Raw genomic sequence first — 22,923 nt, 5'->3', positions numbered from 1 at the left:
TAACAATTTTTTCTACATATAAATGTTTAAATATTGATAAATAGCCAAAAATTATAACTAAGTACTATGCCTATGCCATATTGAAATAACTTACAACGCCGGAATATGTTTGTTGACGGAAAAAGAGAATCCGATGTTAGAAAACAGAACCTGCAACATAGATTGGCAACTCAGAAATAACTCGCGAAAACGAAACTAATTGCACAGTAGGTGTGGTTTATATAGTTTTTGGTTGTTTAGTAGTCTACGGAAGGAAGCTGTGGGTCCGCCTATTAAGATGGCATGTTTTGCAGTTTACACATCCTCACGTTTTATCTGTTTTTGTTCTGCATGTGTTCGGAAAAGTTACAAACTGTGAAGCTGTAAAGGTTTTGATTTTGATAGTAACACGTATAAGGTATTATTATCTACATATGTTGGAGAGTTTAAAAAGCGTTACTCTGTAAAATGTGTTCTTTCAATTTTCATGATTAAAAACATGTAAATAGAAGATATAAAAAAAATATTGTTATCATTAGAAGAAAAAAAAGGATTAATGGTTGTTATTATTATGCTTTTTAATTTAAAAAATGATAGCATTTGTAAATCGTAAACCTACCCTCGAAAAGGTGTGCTGGCGCTTTGGGCGTTGGGAAGATTAATAAATAATAAATGACTTTTTGCATGCACCTGCAAACTTGGCTTTTAAACTTGCCCAGCCTGTATCTTTACACTTCCTCCAAACATTCTGCTACTGCTATTTTAGTATTGTAGTGAGCCATACAGCAGTATGTGTTTAACTATACACTGTTTTAAAAGTGAAACAGTTATACATTCAGCTCAACACTCTCCTTGGACAACTGTAATCATCCAGTCAGTATCTAAGTAGTCATGGAACAAAGTAGGCCTTAGGCCATGGACTGTTTTAAACTCTTATAGACTATGCTTGCAGTCTTCTATGCACCTGCAAACTTGCCTTTTATATGTTCAATTCCCCAGGCCCTATGTTATAGTTTTGTAGTGACTCATTGATCAGTGTGTACTAATCCATTCACTATATTAAAACACTAATGGGTAGATGTACAATAACTGCCATATCCCCAGGGATATGCCAGTTATTGTGCACTGTGACATCATCATTATGGATGTGCCGTATTTAGAATGTGGTGCACTATGGGGAAAAACGGTACAGACATGTGATGTATCTGTGCCGTGAAGGCGGCGCATTGTTTAAGTTGCGTTGCAAGTGCAACGCCTTTCTAGGAATGCTAGGGGGCTCTATGCTCACAATGCTGAGTCAATCCTTTCACCTGGTTCGAGCAAGTGCAGTGTTTTGACGCAGCATGAGTTCAAAAGTGACAAAGTGAAATCTTGTATATTTTAGGAGGTGTTCCTGCACCGGACCGCCCCCCAATCCCCCTGCTTCAAATAATTATAGACTAAGCATTTACTCTTGTATACAGTGGCAAACTTGTCTTTTATATCTTCAATTACCCAGTGTGTATCGTTAAACTTTCACCAAACACTCTTACACTACTGTTTCAGTATTTTAGTGAACCATTCAGCAGTATATGCTTATCTATACACTGTTGTAAAAGTAAAGCTGCTATACATTCAGCCACACACTCTCCTTGCAGAATTGTAATCATTCAGCCAGGACCCAAGTAGTACTCTTGGTGGAAAGTGTGCCTTAGGGCAAGGACTGCTTCAAACACCTATAGAATATGCATGCAGTGTTCTATGCACCCGCAAACTTGTCTTTTATACCTTCAACTCCCCAGTCTGTATCTTTACACTTTCACCAAACACTGGCTGTTATAAATTCAATCAGGCTCTTTCCTTGCAGAACTGTAATCATCCACTCAGTACCTAAGTACTCATGCATTAAAATTGGCCTTAGGCCATACACTGTTTCAAACCCCTATAGACTATGCATGCAGTCTTCTATGTACTTGTAGATTTGTCTTTTATACCTTCAATTCCTCAGTTTGTATCCTTACACTTCCACCAAACACTCTGTCATTGCTGTTTTAGTTTTGTAGTGACTCATTCATCGGTATGTAGTAATCCATTCATTAGATCAAAACACTAATGGGCACATATACAATAACTGGCATATCCCTAGGAATATGTCAGTTATTGTGCACCGTGACACCACCACCAAGGATGCACCGTATTTACAATGCGGGGTACCATGGGACAAAAACGGCACAGATATTGTGATGTATCTGTGCTGTAAAGGTGGTGCGTGGTTTGAGTTATATTGCAAGTGCAACGCATCTCCAGCAATGCTCTGGGGGGCGTTATGCTCAGAATGCTGTGTCAATCCTTACACCTGCTTCAAGCTAGTGCAGGGTTTTGTGCCCAAAAGTGACAAAGTGAAATCTTATTTCACTCAGCCACTTTTAGGAAGTGTTCCTGCGCCGGAACGCCCCCCCCATGTAGGAATGTCTCCTTCAGGTACAGGGATTTACAATGTGACACCCCTCCCAGATATGTCACATTCCAAATACCACACACCATCACGTTAAAGCAGTATTTCTTGTTTGAATTCCATTTGTAGATTACATGGACCCCCTGAAGAAGAGTCACGGGCTCGAAATGCATCGAGGCTAATTTGAAATGATGTCTTAAAAACACAGACACGCTGTGCTGAATTTATGTTTGGAGCATTTCACAATTGATGTATTTGAACAATATTTAGTTCCTGAAACCCTGGTTTCGAACATTGAGAGAACAAAGTGAATAAAACTTTGAATGATACGATTACTCGTGCATATTCTTTTAGCACATAGGAGTGCTCAGGAGCTCCACCTTACACCTGTAAGGTTTCCTTCAGCTCATTGTAAAGAGAAAAAGTACAGTTCATCCCTGCGCCCCGTAGCAGGCACCTTGAGGTTAGACATTGTAATTCCTTGGGCGGCAAGGGTTGCCCTTGTGATTACAGGAGCTTTCCGAATGACAGACCTCAGAGCCTGTCAGAAGTCTATTCGGAAATCCAATTTTGGATTCATGTCTGATCGACTCCATCCAAATGGGTTGGTCAGAAATTAATCCAAACTTTTGATTCTGATGCCGTAGGATCGGCTCTAACTGAGAATTGGTGCTGTTTCCTGCGGCATCGTAATCGACCCCTTGGTGACCAGGCTCTAGGGGATATGGTCCTTGGGCGAAGGGAGACCCTTTCCCTTTTTTTAAAACATATATAAAGGCCTGGCTCTGGGGGATGGGGTCCCTGGGATAAAAAGTGGCCCATGCGGCCCCCCCTTCATTTATTTAAAAAAGGAGCTATCCCTCCTGTTACAGCCAGCAAGTCCCACACAGTGGCTTTTCTGAGAGGTTTTCGGTGGCCAAGCCTCCTCTCTCCTCCACTCTGCAAATGCATATAACTGAACATTTTAAAAATGACTTGCAATTTCGGCATAAATCAGCATAACCAACACTTTTCCTACAAATTAGTTCACTGCTAAAGAAGAAAGGTGATGGAGACACGATCCAATTGGATGGAGACTTGGCTAAACAGACAGAAAAAATAGAATGACAATTAGAAAATAAATGCTCATGCATGTAAACTACTTTAAATACTTAAAATGAAATATGCAATGCAGGGCTGTTTTTGACAATTACTGCATTGTTCTTCAGCACATACATTTAATTTTCCTTTAAAGGATTTATTAAATACGAGTGCTTTCCAAATGGCGCTTTCCATCACTTTCGGAAATCCATGAATTATTAATGAAGAGATAGATGAAATTGAATATATTTTATTGGAGAGCGTGTCTCAATTGGCAAGAGCTGTCATCTGAATGAACATAAAACATGAAATAAAATGCATGCTATTAAAAAAAGGTCAGTGAAACCTGTTAACAGTAACCCAAAAATCCGAAAAATTGTTGAAAAGCTGAGTGTTTCCAATTGTACTTCATTTCCCAGTCTCATTCTAATAATTTAATTTAGCATATAGTAATTTGGAAATGTGTCTGAACTGCTTTGTAGTTTAAGCTTTCTTTTTTTTAGTTTGAAAAAAAGTTAACATTTTATTGAAAAAGAAAGGGGAGAGGAAAAAGGGAAAACATAAAATGTAAATATACATAAGTGATAACCTAAAAAAGCAGGCGTTTGGGAGTCAAGGAAATTGGGAATACATAAGCAGTATCTAACCTGTGATTATGACACACAGCATACCACCAAGCCTGAAAAGACAAATCAGCTGAGATTTTGGTAATTTGTTGAAAAGCTACTCCTTAGAGCAAATCTAATACTTGTAGCGGTAAAGATCAGCTCGACCATTATGCCGATAAAGATCCTAAAAAAATATTAGTAAATGAAAAAGGAACTGTCAAATGAAAAATTTGGGTAATTTGATTCCACACCTTCTCCCAAAAATATTGAACAAAAGGACATGAAAAGAGTAAGTGATGTAAGTCAGCATTATGGGACAAACATGACCAACAAACATCTGGGAGTTCAGCATTGAACTTATGTAAAAGAGAGGGGGAGAAAAGTAATCTATTATATATAAAAAAAAGAGTGTTTGTTTGGTATTAGCTGCTCTAGGCGCTTTCCTTATTTTGAGCCAAATGCGATTCAAAAGTGAAATAGGCCAAATAACTTGAAGGTCTCGTTCCCAATCTGATTCTACTCCAGTCTTTTCTACATCAGGGATTGTTTTATGTATGTATTTATGAATTGCTGAGGCTTTGGGACCAGAACTTAAAAACGTAAAAGCATTAATGGAAGGATCTATCATTTGACCCAAGGGAGAGGTAATATTCTGAATTGCATTATGTAAAGCATGTTGCAAAATAGTATACTTATTAGAAAAAGAGGTAGGGAAGTTAAATATCTGTTTAGCTTGAGAAAAAAATTAAATCGTGTCATTTTGAAAGAGCTGATGAACCCAGAGGAGGCCTTTTTGTCTCCAAGATTTCCAATATATAGATTTATTGTTGACCACTATACGATGAATATGCCAAATTGAGGAATTCAGAAGTGAAGTGATATTAGAAGAGCCCTTTAAAATAATTTATGTATGATTTTGCTAATGGTTGTAACTCATTTTTGAGGTTTTTTGGAAAAGGATAGGAACTCCGAGAAGGAGCAATAAAGGATTGTTCAAGTGATACCCAAAGAGGACAGTCTGCAGAGGGGTCATTAAGCCAATGAGAAGATTGTCGAAAAATAAAAGCTTTATGATAAGAAGGGAAATCGGGGAAATTTACTCCACCCTCTGTTTTAGGACGCCGTAGCTTTACTAGTAACATTCAGCTTTTTTCCTACTCTAAAGAAAGGAGGACAGAATAAGTTAATTTTTTTAAAATATTTTTGTGAGATGGAAATAGGAATATTAGAAATAGTAAATAAGACAAATGGAGATAACAACATGTTGATGGTATCTAGCCTCCCTCACCAAGATCAGTCTAAGGGGTGCCATCTATCATTAAGAGAAGACATTTTTGAACAACATTTATCTAAATTAATGGAGATTGAAGAATGGAAAGAAGGAGAAAAATAAATTCCTAGATATTTTACATGAGCTTTATTCCAAGAGAAATTGGTAGAATTAAAATCTTCTTTAAAGGTATATTTAGTTTGGGGTAAAATTTCGCATTTATCATTATTTAATTTGTAACCAAATACTGAGGAATAAGAATGCATTTCAGATAGACAAGCAGGTAGTGAAGAGGAGGGATTAGAGACAAACAGTAAAATGTAATCCGCATAGGCTGCTAGCCTAATGTGTAAATCACCAGAAATGAAACCCTGAAAGTCAGTATTTTGACGGAGTCTACATAGAAAGGGTTCTAGAGCTAAGTTAAAAAGAAAAGGCAAAAGTGGACAACCTTCACGGACACCTCTGCCCAAGGTAAAATTTGTGGAGGTGAGGCCATTAACAAATTAAGCAGCTTTAGAGTTCGAATATAAGAGAGAAATCAACAAAATAATTCTCGAACCAAAACCGAGCCACTTGGGGGGGTGAAAAAATAAATAAATGGCCATTAGACGCTATCAAATGCTTTCTCTGCATCCAATGCTATAGCCGCTAAGGAATGAGATAAATGAGATAATTTCTAGAGAACATCAAAAAAGTGTTAAGAAAGCAACCTTTCACAAAACCTGATTGCTCTTTAACTAAAACAACTGGAAGAAAGGATTGTAGGTGTAATGACAGTGATTTAGAGACATTTCATAAATAATATTAACCAAGGAGATTGGTCTGTAGATTTTACAAAAACAGGGATCTTTATTATCTTTAGGAATAAGACAAATGAGAGCTTCTGAGAAGGAACCTGAAGCAGAACCAAACTGTGAATTTATTCAGTTTAGGTAGGAGAAGTTGGGAAAAGTGAGAAAAAACTCAACAGTGAATCCATCAGGACCTAGGCTTTGTCTTTTTTAAGGATATGTAGAGCATTATGAAGTTCCTTCAGTGAAATATCCGTTTCTAGCGATTGAAAATTGATATCGTGGTCTGAGGTATTTGCGATAGAGGAAAAATAATCTGATATAGATTGATCGGTAGGATAAGTTTCAGGAGTATATAAAGAACTATAAAATGTATGGAGTTCCTGCAAAATCTCTGAATCTTTAAATGTAGGTGTTTGTTGAGCATCTAGTATTGAATCAATATTGAATTTATCTTTCTTTACTTTGAAATAATTTGCCAGTAATTTACCCGATTTGTTATTACCACCAAAAAATGTCACACTTGAATTCAACAAATAGAGGGAGGCATTGTCATTAGAAACGTTATTAAATTTGAGTTTGGCAGCTACTGAAGCATATAAAGACTCTTTTGATTTAGATGTGTAGTAAATATTAACCCTGGGTGTAGTTTGCGAAGTAGCGCTACGCGTAGCTACGCAAAGCTACGCGAAGTGCACTTCGCACTACACAAGCTACGTGTAGCACTATGCGAACTGCGTAGTGCGCTGTTTGCGATGATTGCACAGTGCCGGATGTTTGTCCGCACTGTGAAATCATTGAAAACGGCATCTTGCACAGTGCTGCCGCTTGAGTAGATTTTTACTCGAGTGGCAGCTTTCTCAACGCAGAGCGGTCGCGATCATATGCGACCACTCGCAATGAGAAACCTGACGTCTCCACGTTGAGAAGCTTGCCGGAAGGTTTATTTTCCACGCTCGCGATCGGCAACTTGATGTTGCTGATCGCAAACGGGGAAAAAGTCTCGCCGAGATGTCATTTTGCTTGCTTGCAGTCGCCAAATTGACGTTTGTGGACCGCGAGCAGGCAAAAAATGAATGGTGCACTATGCTACGCTACGTGTGTTTGCACTGTGCTACCTGCAATTCGCGTAGTGCGAAGTAATGCAAACTACGCGAGGGTAGCGTAGTGCTTTGCCAAGGTTTAGTAAATACGTTCTAGGGATTTTATTTTAGTATAAAGGACTGTGGTGGATTTTTGGGCTATATGGCGCTTCTTAGAGACAAAATTAATTTAAAAAGTCACGTGTGGCTGCTTTAAAAGCATCCCATGCAGTGAAAAATTGAAAGGTGTCAGATTCATTAAAAGAGAAATATTCATTAAAGAAGGAAGTGAAAGTAGATGTAAATGCAGGGTCAAGTAATAGTGAATTATTAAAGCGCCATTTTCTGGGGGCAGAAGGTTTATAAAGAAAATCTAGAGAAACGGAGACTGGAGCATGATCAGATTCTAGGATGGAACCTATGTCAGAAGAAATTAAAGACAGAGAGGACATGAGAGACAAAAATATGATCAATACGTGACTGTGAATAATGTACTGGAGTAAAGAAGGTGCATTCTCTCAAGGAGGGATTGCATATTCTCCAGGCATCGACTAAGTGTCTATGCTGAAAGGAGTGTAAAAAAGCTTTATGTGCTTTATAGGGAATAAAAGACGAAGTGGAGTTACAGTCAATAAAAGGATCAACAATCATGTTACAATCCCCAGCTAAAATCAAATTGTCTTGAGGGAGTTGCATTAATTTCTCTTAAAGGTGGGACCAAACAGAATAATCAGAAATAGTCGGGCATAAACATTAAATAATGTAAGGGGGGGGTCTTCTTTACAACTAATTCTGTAAGAAGCCAATGACCTATATCATCTGGTTCTTGAGAGACAAGTTTAGTCTGAAGAGACTTGTGGCAGAGGATAGCAACACCATTGCGTTTACCATCGCCTGGGGAAAAGAAAACATCTCCAACCCAGTCTCTCTTCAGTTTTAGGGATTCAGATTCATTAAGATGAGTTTCTTGAATCATGGCTATATCATATTAGTTTGGAAAGATGTGAAAGAACACATTGTTTTTTAATAGGACAGTGTAAACCCTGAACATTCCACGTAATAATATTTAATGTCATTCAAGAATCATTAAGAAAGCATATAAAATAAGACCAGATAAAACAAGGCATTTATCAAATAGTAATCTTAAATATGTATTAGTGATACAAAATATATTAACAATTGAACAACTAGTAATATATTGCAACAAAGAATTGCTTTTCAAACCAGAAAGAAACAAACGAGTAAAGAAAATAGTGAAAAGGAAAGAAAAGGGAAAAAGAATTTGAGTAAGAAACTGAATGGAGAATGAAAGAGAGGGACCAAAAAGTATAATATAGCAAGTGGAAATTAATATTTGAGGAGGACACAGAGAAGATGGATAGGAAAATTAGGAAAAAGAAGAGAATAAAAAATAGTGGGTAAGACCATTGAATCATAGAGGAATAAAATAATAAGAAGGGGAATGAGGTAAGATTTAAAGGAAAAAGAAAAAGAATAAGAATATAAGAACAAAAAACAGAACACACATACCTATAAAATTCCAAAAATAGGAAGGGGGGAGGGTGAAACCACATGGAAGGGGATAGACCGAGAACTCACGAAGGGAGGCACATATGAAACTAGGAAGACAAGATGCGAAACAACAACAAAAGGGCAACATAGGTATCTGTAAGGAAAAGAAAAACTGTTAAGGAGATAAAATACCAATCTAAGCATACTAATAAAACCAAAGAAATATGAGACCAACAATGATTAGAACATTCTGAAGTCCAAAGAAAGTACAATTTAGCTAGTAATGCAATAGATTATGAGCAGAACAGTAATATTTAAACAGACAATGAAATAATCATCCATACTGTGAGGAAGAAGCATTGGTCGTATCCACAGTGTCAGTTTTACATAAGTTAAAGAAACTCTTATGCTTGAGAGGATCTTCATAAGTAGTGGTTTTGTTTTTATAAGGGACTTTGAATAGGCAAGGGTGAAAGAGACCATATTTAGCACCAAGATCACGCAGCTCTGGTCTTATCTTCAAGAAATCTCTACGTCGATCAGCAGTACTTTTGGCGTAGTCTTGTAAAAAGAACAACGTGTGACCTGGCCAAGAGACCTGTGACATTTTTTTAGAAGCTGATAAGACATTAAGTAAGTCTGTGTAGTCCCAAAAATATAAAATGACACCTCTTAGACGAAGAGGCGTTGAAGCAGCAGTAGCAACATGTTGACAACCCAGTCTATGACCATGTTGAATATTAGGAGATGGCTCTGCAGGTAAACCAAAGACTTTAGGTAAAAAGGAAACAAAGAAGGCTATAGGGTCAGCACCTTCTGTATTCTCTGGTAAACCATAAATTCTGAGGTTGTTCCTAAGATTCCTATTTACCAAAGCTTCAACATGTTTCTGTAGATGAGAAACTTGTGATTAAGGGGTATGAACCTTGGAATCAGTTGCCTGAAAAGAAGAAACATGTTGCTCTACTACCACTAGCCTTTTATCCAGTTGAAACCATCTATCAGTCAAAAATTGAAGCTTTGAGTTTGTTTCTTTCATAACAGGTTTTAGAGATCTTATTTCTTCCAGAAGAAGATCAATAGAAGTGGATGTGGGTGATGTTGCGGAGGAGAGTGAGGTTTAAGCCGCTTAGCTGTAGCTTTGGTTGAATTGGTTGAAGTAGATATTGATGATTGTGATCATGGAGAGGTACCAGATATTGCCGCAGAGGTTGAGGAAGATTCAATTGTGGCAAATTTTGTACCAGTCATAGAAAGTTTGAGAGGTCGATGAAGTGAAGAAATAGATGAGGAGATAGGTCTCCGACAGAACCCAAAGAGTCCGTCTCCTGCCCTTCCTCACAGAAGCCACCAAGATCATCTGCGGCGTACCTCAAGGCTCCGCGCTCAGCCCCACCCTCTTCAACATCTCCATGTGCCCCCTCGCAGCCATCGCACGGAAGCACAACCTCAACATCATCTCCTACGCTACCCAACTGATCCTCTCCCTCACCAACGACCCCACCTCCGCCAGAGCCAGCTTCCAGGACGGAATGAAAGACATCGCAGACTGGATGAATCGCTCAGCCGCCTGAAACTGAACTCAGACAAGATGGAAGTCCTCATCCTGAGCCCATCCATCTCCGCCTGGGACGACTCCTGGTGGCCCCCTGCTCTGGGCCCCCCACCCAAGCCCACGGACCACGCACGCAATCTGGGCTTCATCCTTGACTACTCCCTCACGATGGCCAGGCAAGTTAACGCCGTTACCTCCTCCTGCTTCAACACACTCCACATGCTCCGTAAGATCTTCTGCTGGATCACCACTGGAACCAGGAAAACGGTCACCTAGGCCCTCATCACCAGCCGTCTGGACTACGGGAATGCCCTCTACGCTGGGACTACCGCCAAACTACAGAAAAGACTCCAGAGCATCCAGAACACCTCAGCACGACTCGTCTTGGACATCCCCCGACACAGCCACATCTCCCCCCACCCGAGGGACCTGCACTGGCTCCCCATCAGCAAGAGGATCACGTTCAGACTCCTCACCCACGCACACAAGGCTCTCCATGACTTGGGCCCCGAATACCTCAACAACCGCCTCACGTTCTACACGGCAACCCGCCAGCTCCGCTCCGCCAGCCTCACCCTCACCACCGTCCCACGGATCCACAGAACCACCACCGGAGGAAGATCCTTCACCTACCTGGCGGCCAAGACCTGGAACACCCTCCCCACCCACCTACGACTCACCCAGGACCATCTCTCCTTCAGGAAGCAACTCAAGACCTGCTTTTCGAGCAGCAGCAGCCCCCCCCCAGCGCAATGATACCCTCGCGGATGAGTAGCGCGCTTTACGAATACTCTTGATTGATTGATTGGTCTTCGCAGTCTGCCCATAGATCGCTTAAAGTTAGGTCTCAGGAAAAATTGTAGAGTGTTCACTTACAAAAACATTTCACGACCTGTAGGAAATGACATTACAAAAACATTTCAAGACCTGTAGGAAATGACATGCAAAAAATGGAAGCAACATTCTCCTCGGAGATCATTGAAAATGAACAATATATTGACCAATTAATAATTAAACTAAGTGCTAAATGAACAAAGGAGAGCCTATTCAAGGACTAGCATACTTGCCAGGATTCAAAATTTAAATGTGATGAACATCGATGCCCTTATAAGAGCAACCAAAATCTCAAGTAAAAATGACTGACATTGCATGAAGGAAAAAGCTCACAACTAATTGATATGATAAGGTATAACTACCTATGGAGTCTCAAACATCAGATTATAACAGTAAGGAGAACAAGAAGACAGCATAAATCAACAGGAATTTATAACATTAGATGAAACCATATGTGGTCAATTGATACAATCATAACAGCTGAGGTGAATAGAGTTCATCAGCATTTGAGGTACAAAATGAGTATCACATTAGAGGAGTCAATGAAGCATAGAAGAGTAGCTTCACAGGTGACATTAATATGGCATATTAATTGAAGCAAAATAATGGTGGCGATCAAACTTCACAAGATGCCAAAAGTCACAAAAAGTCCCAATCCAAGAGGGCAGCGCGCACCAATGAATGGAAACACAAAATGGCAGCCACAACTCAGGTAGGAATAAAGGGTGAATATGAAACTCACAAATAAGGTCAGCGTTGACAAAACATAGAGGAGCCAAGCACCTCAGGGTGAAAAAGGCACAAAATGGCAAGCACAGCTGAGGTGGCGGTCAAGGCAGTACAATAATTAAAGTACCTGAAATCTTCACATTTCACTCAGCACATCCTGATGTTGATACTGAAGAATTAGGATGGAGCATTACTCAGGGGATAAACGCTGGCAAAATATGCTGCAAGGAAGCATCTCAGCACAAGAGAGCCACAAAATGGCGGGTACAATTGAGACAGCATTTGAGGCAGTAAACACCAAAAGTATGCGAAAATATACAAGACCACTCAGCGCGACAAGACACTTGGCGCTGGAGTCCCGTGAAGCAGTGCCCCGCGGGGGACGAAAACCAGCAAAACTCATAGGGAACAATTGCCTCAACGTGCAGGAGTCACAAAATGGCATGCGCAACGGAGGCCACGTTCGAAATATAAAAGTAACAGAAAATCCCAAAAATTACGGAATGTGCTTATTTCATTTCAATGTCCAGCACTTCCGAAAGATGAGGCAGCCTTTCAAACTCAACTCTGGTCGCGTTGTCCGCACTAAATGATTGAAGTTAGTCTGTGCCGTTAGGAGCTCATGGGATGTCCGCCATCCTCCGTGGGTCGCAAACCACGCCCCCTCGTAGTTTAAGCTTTCTAGTAAATTGATGATGCTCAAATCTTCAAGACTTCATGCAGAGAGTGCTTCACATTCTGTCAAAGTGAACCCTATTGGGTGTACTTTAGAAACACAAGTTACATATGTGATGTTACTCATATTGCAAAGTGGCTTCTTGCCAGCCCTTAACATCTTCTGGCAAGCAAAGCAGTTTCTCATTGGAAGTGTTGGAGACCCAAAGCCTGCTACGATATTCCAATATTTTGGCCCTGATTGCGAGTCGGGCTGAGCGAAGATCGTGCATGAAATTTTGGTCAACCTACTGATGGTGAGAACCTTTCATGCACCTGATGCTCTGATCAGGAAGCCAGCAAACTAGCCCTTAGAGTCACTCTGGTAGATCTGGGTTCAAGTGATGAAGCAGGCTTAATCAGCAGAGCAGGCCTCTGGTGGTACAAGGCAGGCTTTAGGCAGCAAAGCAGTCCTTCCAGGTGCAACAAAGCATTCTTGTGGAGTAAACATCTGGCCACAGCAGCAGGCAGTCCTCTGAGAGTCCTACCGCAAGTCCAGAAAGTTCACTGAAGAGTGTTTCTTAGGGTCCTATTTTTTATACCTGATGCCTTCTTTGAAGTAGGAGAAGTTTTGAGAGGTTTCTCCTTGAGGCGCTTGGAATTTCCTGGCTCCTCTGCCCACGGCTCCAAGTTGACTGAAGGGGCAATGCAGTGGTGAGAAGTCCTTCATGTGAAGGCAGAGAAAAGCCTATTCAGTTGCAAGTGGGGTTGTGCCCAGCTCCATCCTACCATCCTTCCAACAGATGTCCCATTCAGGCACACTTAATCTTTCTATTGAGTCACTCTCTGGGAGGAATTCACAAAGTAGAACTTCTAACTACTCCCAGTCATGTGACCGAAGACAGGCTGCAGGCACCAAATAGAAAGGGCAAACAAATTTCACTTTCATACATAACAAACACAAAATGCCTACTTGTTCTCAATCAAAAGTTAGCACTTAATATATGTAATAAGGCAACCAATATTTATTCAGTTAGACAGGTAGGCCTCACCGTACTACCAGGACATGCAAAACTTAAAAGTATATGTCTAACCTTTTAATTACAATGTACCATTCCCAATGAGCTACCTAAGGTGTGCTCTAGGGGTGAATTATATGTAGGGGTGTGTGGTAAACTCAGCTATGCTGTTGGAGTTTGCATATTTTTGCCACTGTTCAGCAAAAACTCTGCAATCTGCCATGTGGCAGAGTTTACTGGCACTAATCCCCATTCAGAGCCTGTTGATGACATGCACAGTCATCTTCCCTAATGGTGGTGCTGTCCTTGCTGCACTGTGCAGCATGTGCCTAACATTGCTCCTTCACCCTGTGCCGCTCCTCAGCAGCTTTACTTCACGCTTGTGCTGCTGTGCTCTGCACACTGCTGCCGTTAGCCAAAGCAGACCCTTATTCAGCTTATACCCAAGGTACTAACTGTTCTTTTTTCTTGTTGTATTATCTATGCCCAACCTGCTCTCCACACGTACTGCCAGGGCGCCCTCTCTGCCACAGATCCCTGATCCCCGATCGAGAATGAGTAGTGCACTGTAATAGTAGCTTGACTCAGTTTGAACAAGTCACTGCCAAATGCCTCTCCTTGGCTTTTAGGCCCCCAACACCACCTCAGACTCTGCCTCTGCGGGCCTTTCACCCAATGGAGAAATGCCTGCATTTAAGTGAACTACTCAGTATTTGAGTCTCAGTGTTGGCTAAACACACCCTGGGATCCTGGGCTTGTCATCTTTGTCTACAGTCATGAAATTTACAGCACAATTATTTTCTGTGTCTATGGTGTATCGCCTGTGAAATTAATACCATTATAGTAAGTAAGAAAAGAGTTTGTGAAGCAAATGCCGAGGCGTCTTGGTGTTTGGGAGTGCATAGAAATGCAGTGAAACCAGGAGGCTGTTCAATCAGTCCAGTGGAGGGAAGAGCCTGTTTTTTTACAGATCTCCTAAATTGTGATTGTTAGAAATGGGGGTCTCTAGTTGGCAAGGGCTTGCACCTTTGTCCAAATAGGGACCCTTCTTACTAGTCAGGATATGGGAGTTACACTCCTAAAATAACCCCTCCTCACCCCCTTGGTAGCTTGGCATGAGCAGGCAGGCTTATGTTAGAGGCAGTGTGTTAAGCATTTCCACATAACAAACGGAAATACAGTGTAAGCACTAAAAAAGGCACCACACCAGTTTAGAAAAATAGCCAATATTTTTATATACTAGACCAAAAACAATAAGAATCCACAATACAGTACTTACAAATCTACAGTTATCAAAATACGCTTTAAAAACAGTTTATTGATGATGAAAGCTCTGTCGGGGCTATCACAGCATCTTGAGCAAACAAATCCAAACAGTTCAGGCTGGTCCCAGTGTCGCGGACCAGCTACTGTGTCGGGAGGACCCACAAACAGTACCTGTTAGTGATGCAGGGTGCTGAGGCCCTTGAAGTAACTTGCATTGTAGGTCGAGGTCCTTTCCGATGGAATCAGGAGCGCTGGCATCGGCAGGCGTCGGGTGCTGCAGTGCGAAGTGCAGCGGTGCAGCGTGCGGTGCCCTCAAGTCACGTTGCGAGCAGCGGTTCGGTGGCGGCATCAGCAGGCGTCGTCAGTGAGACCAGGGTTGCTGTGTGTCATTGCGGCGGTACCCTCATTGGTGCCGTCAGGACACAGAGTTGGCAGCAGCTTCCTAGATGTCGTCGAGGTACTTTTCCTCTGTTGCAGCACAAAACACACTGCAAGCAGCGGCTCAGTGGTGGCATCAGATGGTGTCATCTGTGAGGCCAGGGTTGCGGTGCGAGGTGAAGGCGGTGCTCGTCACGGTGCTGGCAGGTTGCAGTGCAAGCAGTGGTGTTGTCGTTGCTGAAGCGCTGTCGTCAGCTGACGAACAGGAGTCGAGGGTGCTGGAGTCGGTAGTCCAAGGCTGTTGTGTGGGATGAGGGTGGTGCATCATGTAACTTAACGAGCAGTGCCCTCGAACCACGGTGCAAGCACAGGTGTCAATTTCGGCATGGAGCGTTGTCATCAGGAGGCCAAGGTGTCGTCATGAAGCGAGGCGGTGCAGAGGGCAGTGCCTACAAGTCATGGTGCGAGCAATGGCTCAGTGGCGGCGTCAGCAGGTGTCATCGGTGGGACCAGGGCCCAGTATGGCATTGCAGCGGTGCTCTCTGCAGTGCCCAGGCTGCAGTGTGAAGCGAGGCGTTTGGAGTGCAGTGACCACAGGTCGCGTTGCGAGCAGCGGCTCTGTGGCGGCATCAGCAGGCGTCGTCAGTGAGAACAGGGTCGCGGTGTGTCATTGCGGCAGTACCCTCTGTGGTGCCGTCAGGACACAGAGTTGGCAGCAGCTTCGTAGACGTCGTTGAGGTACTTTTCCTCTGTAGCAGCACAAAACCCACTGCAAGCAGCGGCTCAGTGGTGGCATCAGATGGTGTCATCTGTGAGGCCAGGGTTGCGGTGTGAGGTGAAGTCAGTGTTCGTCACGGTGCTGGCAGGTTGCAGTGCAAGCAGTGGTGTTGTCCTTGCTGAAGCGCTGTCGTCAGCTGACAAACAGGAGTCGAGGGTGCTGGAGTCGGTAGTCCAAGGCTGTTGTGTGGGATGAGGGTGGTGCATCATGTAACTTAACGAGCAGTGCCCTAGAACCACGGTGCAAGCAGAGGTGTCAATTTCGGCATGAAGCGTTATCATCAGGAGGCCAAGGTGTCCTCATGAAGCGAGGAGGTGCAGAGGGCAGTGCCTACAGGTCATGGTGCGAGCAACGGCTCACTGGCGGTGTCAGCAGGCATCATCGGTGGGACCAGGGCCCAGTAGGCGTTGCAGCGGTGCTCTCTGCAGTGCCTAGGCTTTGGTGTGAAGCAGGGCGGTATGGAGTGCGGTGCCCACAGGTCACGGTGCGAGCAGCGGCTTGGTGGCGGTATCAGTGGGCATTGTCAGTGAGACCAGGGTTGCGGTGTGTCGTTGCGTCGGTACCCTCTGTGGTGCCGTCAGGACACAGAGTTGGCAGCAGCTTCATAGACGTCGTCGAGGTACTTTTTCTCTGTAGCAGCACAAAACACACAGTCGCCAGTGCTGCGGGCAGAAGAGCTTGAAGTCTTTGCGGTTCCAGAGACTTCATGAACAGGGGGCAAGCTCTATCTCAAGCCATTGGAGAGACTCACAAATTAGGTTGCAGAAAGTCCAGCCCAGGCCTTTCACTGCCCACGACAGAAGCAGCCACTGCAAGTCAGCCCAGCAAATCACTCAGCAAAGTGGTCTTTCCTCCTTACAGCTTCTCAGGCTCATCTTCTTGGCAGTCTTCTTGATCCAGATGAGTTCTAAAGTTCAGGGGTCTGGGCCCCAGTATTTGTATCCAAAAATCCTTTGAATGTTCTAGGCAGAGGATGTCTGTGCCCAGCCAGAACCAGTTCTGTCTTTGCTAGTGTGATTTCCCGGCAGGGGGTGGAGACGGCATTGTCAGAGGCAGACCAGGCCCTTTGAGGTACAAGGAAATATCCTCCCTCTTCCCCCATCACAGCCCAGGTGTATTCAGCCCTTCCCTGACCTACCTAGACTATTGGGAGCCACCCTTGCTTCCTAGCCATCTGTCGTCCAAAACCCAGACAAGCAATTAACTTTCCAGCAGGGGTATATAGAATGACTGAGCAAGACAATGCCTACTGCCTAAAAGTGGCATTTTCAAACCCAGCATGTAAAAATCACCTTTACTAAAAGATGCATCGTTAGATTCTGAGTTCAGGCATACTACATTTTATTCTCTCACCTCGTTCCCAAGGCCAGGTATGTTTATAAGATGTTATAAACAAACTTCCTATTCTGTCCTATGGGGAACAGGTAGCCGTGCAATACGGAAAAACAAAGGCTAATTCACTATCAGGACATGCCACACACACCAGGGCATGTCATACCTTTCACATACACTGCACCCTGCCCACAGGGGTACTTTGGGCCTACCTTAGGGGTGCTTGACATGTAAGAAAAGGGAAGGTTAGGGACAGGTCAGTTTGTCCATGGGCCAAGTCGACATGACAGTTACAAACTGCGTGCAGACTCTGCAATGGAAGGTCTGAGGTACCTTTTCTACGCTACTCACATGGGTGGCACAATCCGTGCTGCAGGCCCACCCGTAGCATTTGATTCCCAGGCCCTGGTGCACTCAGTGCACTTTACTAGGGGCTGAGAAGAAAACTAAAAACAGCCAATCATGGAAACACTGATCCATACCATACTTTACCACGGGAGCACTTCCACTGATCAGCAGTGCGAAAAAGTGCACAGAAACGCTACACCAGCAAAACAAGTCAAAATCGGGAGGTCAGAACGCAAAAAACTCTGGGGAAACATGCCAAAAGATGCCAAGTCTAATACTGATCTAAGGGACCTGAGCCTAATATTAACTGGCAGCTTATTCCAGAGCTTGGATGCTAGATAAGAAAGACATCTGCCTCCCCATCTTGCCTTGTTAATTTTAGGAACATGGACCAGTGTTTTCTTAGCTGATCTTAGCATGCAGCGGGGCTGCACCATTGAATAGTTTTTGATAGTCCATTGGCCCTCCTCCATACAGGGCTTTGTGAATCAGAGGTGATGCCTTAAACTTAGTCCATTGCTTAACTGGAAGCCAGTGAAGATTTCTGATAGCACCAGAGATGTGATCATATTTGGGCATATTCAGCTAAGCTTGATTTGCCGCTTTCTGTAGAGATTGCAGTTTGGATAGTTGACGTTTGTCGACAACTAGGTATAGGGCATTGCAGTAGTCTATACGGGATAGAAGAAGTGCTACCACAACCGTTTCCCTCAGCTCCACAGGAAGAAGCGGTAAGATTTTCTGCAGTATTTTTTAAAGGAAGTAGCAAGTCGTTGTCACATGGTTAATCTACCCTGGGATTCTGAGCTGAACATCACATAAAAAACCTAGGTTTCTCATCTTTTCTACTGGGACCGGACAGGCTCCTGCCACGGTTGGCCACCAAGCCAGATTCCAAATGGGAGGACCAGTTCTAAATTCCATAATCTCCATCTTATCGTGTTTAACTTTAGAAAGTTCTTGTGCATCCATTTAATGATGTGTTCGAGACAACTGTGGAATCTAGTCGATAATGTGTCTGCCGTGGAGGACATGGAGAGGATAATTTGAGTTTTGTTGGCATACGATAAGAGCAACAAGCCATGGTCCTTGATTAGTTTGCCCAGTGGTGTTGCATAGATAGTGAACAATGTAGGCTAGAGTGCTGACCCCTGTGGAACTCCACATGGGAGATAGAATTTGTCGGATTTAAGATTATCCCAGCACACCCTCTGTTCTCTACCTGTCAAGAAGGAGGTGAGAAAGGTTAGCACAGTGTCCCTAACACCTATTGCCTTCAGCCATTCTTAAGTACTGAATGATTGTGCTCAACGCGGTTGATAGGTCAAGTAGGATAAGGACGGCTCTGCCGCCCCCGTCAATTTGCCAAGGGATTTCCTCTGTGGGCATGATTAGGGCAGACTCAGTGTAGTGACCTAAGCAAAATCCATGTTGGGTGGTATTAAGTAGATAATTGGTATTCGGGTAGTCATTCAACTCTGAGTTAATGGCTTTTTCCAAAACCTTGGCTGCTCAGGGCAGGCAGGAGATCGGGAAATAGCTTGTTACTTCACATGGGTCATTGGAAGGTTTCTTTAAGATGGATACATGCTTTCTTCCTGGAGACCTGGAAGTCACCTGCCCTGATAACATTGTTCAGGAGAAGGGCAAGTAGAGTGCTAACTTCAAGACACCATGAATGAAGTCCGGCGGGCATGGATCAGTCAGGGAACCTGACTTGGTGGCCAGAAGTAGGTCATTGACTGTGTCCACTGTCATTGGCGCAAAGCTGGTCAGGTGCTAGTGAGGGCGAAAGCATCTTCTGTTACTAGCACCTGTGGAGTGGGAGGGTCGGAGCCCTTCCCTTCTAGTTCCTCATAAATTGTCTGAACCTTTGACTGAAATAAACTGTTAAAGCAATGAACAGTAAGCACTAGTGTGCCCAGCCTGAAGATTTGGAGTGGGACTAATTGCATAAGTCAATACTTACGACAACGGCATCTCATGAATGAGTTTAATATTTATGAAGCATGTGCAGGACGTTAGAATTTATTGTCCCTTAAAAGGCTTCTGTACTGCAGCATTGGTTTGTGTGCTTGGTGTTAAACTGTGCAACCTCTCACAATTTAATTTGGAATGCCTATTCAGGGAAACATTGTCATATTTATCTTCATTGGCTTACATGCCTAATGTAACTTGTGGTCATGTAAGGCGCTGCTACACCTTTTCATGCCAACTGCACGATGTTTCAGCTAGTAGGAAGTCATAAATAAAGTATAACAATAAATGTTAATGCTGTGTTGCCCGCTCTTGGATCATGTTTCTGCTTCATATGTATTAGTTTGTGTGCACAATCTATTACAATTTAAATTGAAAGGTGGAGTCAGTAATGTGTTGGTCGTATTTATTTCTTTAAGGAATACTTCTGTGGTGTAACTAGTGCTAAAGGCACTCCAATTCGGAAGCAGCTGGACGCAGTAATCTGATCTGAGACAAAGGCATGACCCGTTGGTGCCATCCAAGTGAACACCAGCTTGCTTTCTCATGGAGATCGTCAGGGTAGGGCAGATTATCTGCAATTTTTACTCCCTAATCGTTCTCTCTCTGTATTTTTAAAGGTAAGGAGGGTTCTGCTTATCCAACTTCTGCCCCCTTGTGCCAAATGAGCCATGCTACTGGTCCTTTCAAATTATAATCCGTGCATGCCATCACAAACTCTCCAAACACTGCACTCAGACAGTCACCTCCCACACACTAGGCGGAGCAGGGGATTGACGCTCCCACGGCCCAGGGGACGTTTCATCACAAGAGATGACCCAAAAGGCTGCCGTACTTATTAGATCAAAAGGGGTCTGCGCATTTTGCTACGACTATCTGGGCAAGTAGCATATCAAAGGGGTGGGCACAACTCTGAGGAATCGTGAGTTTTTATTTAAGAACACAACTCCATGAGTTCCGTCTACCCCTACTTATATGCAAGCAAACTGGAGTTTAAGGCCTGGTGAGGTTCTTATATTGGCAAGTCAAATTGGCAATTTAAAATTGCATTCATGCTTCAATGGAAGGCTGGGGACATGATTTAAGGGGATATTTAAGTGGCTGGTGCGGGCCAATAGTCACACTCAATATACAGGCCCTGGGTGTAAGGTACCACTCTACAAGGGACTTATATGTGAAGGAAATATGCCAAACAGTTGTAAGCCAATCTTACCATATTTATAGGAGAGAGTAGAAACAGTTTAGTACTGGTTAACAGTGTTAACATGCACAGAGTTCTAAGGGCAAGACTAACAAATTCAAGAAAAAATAAGAAGGGGTGAAGGCAGAACTTTTGAGGATGACCTTGCAGAAAGGGTCTAGTCCAACATTGATGCTGATGGTTTTGGACATGTTGCTTTGAAGCTATCTATGGTGAAAAGATTGCTTTGTAGATCACACATCCTGGCTGTACCAAGATCTATGAGACTGAAAGTGGTGGAGTTGGCACATGAGGGGCATATTGGTATTTGTGCCATGAAAAGGAGAGTGAGGGAGCGGTTTTGCTAGCCAAAAATGGACAGGGAGGTGAAACAATGCGCAAGCAATGTTGGTTCTGTGTAGCCAGTAACTACATTCTTGTTACTTTTACTAATCCTGTGGGTTTGATTACTGAGCGAGGTACAGCATACATCCTCATGCAATCCATTCCTGTTGTGGGCACTAGGACCAGGCACAAAAGTGAGGTAGCATTTTTATTGGGACAAGTGGGGGAAAGCTGGGTGGTAGGAAGTTTGTGGATTTCTACACATTCCTGTAGTGTACATCACAGAAATGCAAGGAAAATGAGTGTTTTATTCAACGTTTCACTTTTGAAGGTTATTTGGGTCAGACATTAGGGAATTAATGCTAGTCACACCCCCTGGACCACCCCAGATGTCTAGTTTTCAGAAAAGTCTGGGTTTGATAGGTTTCTCTACATGGTTGCCGACCCTACAACTAATTTGTACATCTACCATAGTTATCATTATTGCTACAATACATTTGGGCCCTTCCCTGTCGCAGGCACTTGGCCCTTCCAAGCAAGCGAGGTAGATTTTTATCCGGAGACCCGGAAAACACTGGGTGGTACAAAATGTGTGCCTTCCCAGTGATGCCATAACTTTTTTGCACAGAAATTTGAGGATAGTTTGACTTTTTAGCTAAATTTGAGGTTTGCAGGGGGTTCTGTGATAGAAAACACTGGGGGGGGGGTCATGCAAGCCACACCTCCCTTGACTCCCCTAGGTGTCCAGATTTCAGAATCTGGGTTTAGTAGGTTTCCCCAGAAGGCTACTGAACCCAGGACCAAAAACACAGCTGCTCCCTTGCGAAACCAGATTGTTTTGTGGTAGATAACTTTGGTGTCTCCACAATAACATTTTGGGCCATTCTCTGTTGCAGGTACTTGGCCCACCCACACAAATGAGGCACCATTTTTTTCAGGTGACTTGGAGGAATGCTGGCTGGTAGGAAATTTATGGCTGTCTACAGATTCCAGGATTTTTCCTCCCAGAAAAGTAAGGAAAATATGTTTTATTAGGCAAGATTTGAGCTTTGCAGGTATTACCCGGAATACCTGCAAAGCTCTAATCTTGCCTAATAAAACACAATTTCCTCCCTTTTCTGTGAGGAACTGACACTCAATGAGAGTACTTTTTTCTATTTAAGATTGGGTATTACCCAGGCATGCCCAAGAAACATGTGAGGTGTGAGAGGGTGGTACTATTACACCTTCATAAGCTGAAAGATATTGTCACCAAAAAATAATCTTTAACTTTAAATGTCTTTCATGAATATCTAATGGTTTGTTTGTATTTGGTCTTAGGGGTAGTGATAGAAAGGGGCATATAAAGTATGATTAAGAGGCTGTGTGCAATTTGACATTTGTACGTGGGGGTTGAAAGCAGTGTTTCAGAGGAAATGAACCAATGTGCAGCACATGAACATTAGAAGTAAGGTTTTCAAGGAGTTACCAGCCGCGGCCGGTAGTAGGTGTAACTGCAGGGTGGTGATGTGGGGAGGGGGAGGGGCAGGGTGGGGGGGTAGTAATGTATGGATTACGGACTTTAACAGGTAAGTAAACATATAAATAAATAAAATGAATTTAATTGCGCGCACTGCATCACATTTGGTGATGCAGTGCACACAACGAAATTTGTTTTCCAACTTATGGAAGATTGCAAGGGATCCTTCGTGTCACACAGAATTCTGTCTAAAGCCTGAACTACTTTAGTTGGTTGCTCAATGTACTTTGAGTCAATAACTTGTTTTTAC

This window comes from Lissotriton helveticus, chromosome 4_1 (genome assembly GCF_964261635.1).
Source record: "Lissotriton helveticus chromosome 4_1, aLisHel1.1, whole genome shotgun sequence".
NCBI lineage: Eukaryota > Metazoa > Chordata > Amphibia > Caudata > Salamandridae > Lissotriton > Lissotriton helveticus.
This window is presented reverse-complemented; position numbering follows the sequence as displayed.